General features: G+C 46.9%; 1 protein-coding gene across 1 annotated transcript in view; it reads left to right on the top strand.

Moving 5' to 3' along the window:
* Positions 1-225: 225 nt before the first annotated feature.
* The window catches only part of fbxo42 (F-box protein 42), a 16,849-nt gene continuing 16,754 nt past the window's right edge, over positions 226-320 (top strand). Inside the window, exon 1 of the mRNA XM_073844410.1 lies at positions 226-320. This exon is cut by the window's right edge and continues 47 nt beyond it. The gene's annotated coding sequence lies outside the window, so the exon portion shown is untranslated.

The following is a 320-nucleotide window of genomic DNA, read 5'->3' as shown; positions in this document are numbered from 1 at the left end:
TGGATGACTTTATTAACAACACGTTAAAATAATACGTGGCGCCACATTATAACACAGTTTCAATCAGACGTACACTGACAAATGCGCAAAATCTCTCACAAAAGCTTTCTCAGTCAAACAAAATCAATAAAACCGACGATACACCCACAAATACGTATTTGAGAGAAACAGCGGGCGCGCCCAAACCTAGCGGACGTTGCCCCGAGACGCGTGACGTGTGTGCGTGCGCGCTCCCGAGCGGAAGGAAGATGGCGGATGTTTGGAGTGAGGAGCTTCAAGAGAGCAGCTGATAAAGAGAAACACAAACAACAGCGGAAAAG

Source organism: Garra rufa, chromosome 7 (assembly GCF_049309525.1).
Source record: "Garra rufa chromosome 7, GarRuf1.0, whole genome shotgun sequence".
Lineage (NCBI taxonomy): Eukaryota > Metazoa > Chordata > Actinopteri > Cypriniformes > Cyprinidae > Garra > Garra rufa.
The sequence above is the reverse complement of the archived record's forward strand: the minus strand, read 5'-3'. Positions and strand labels throughout refer to the sequence as shown.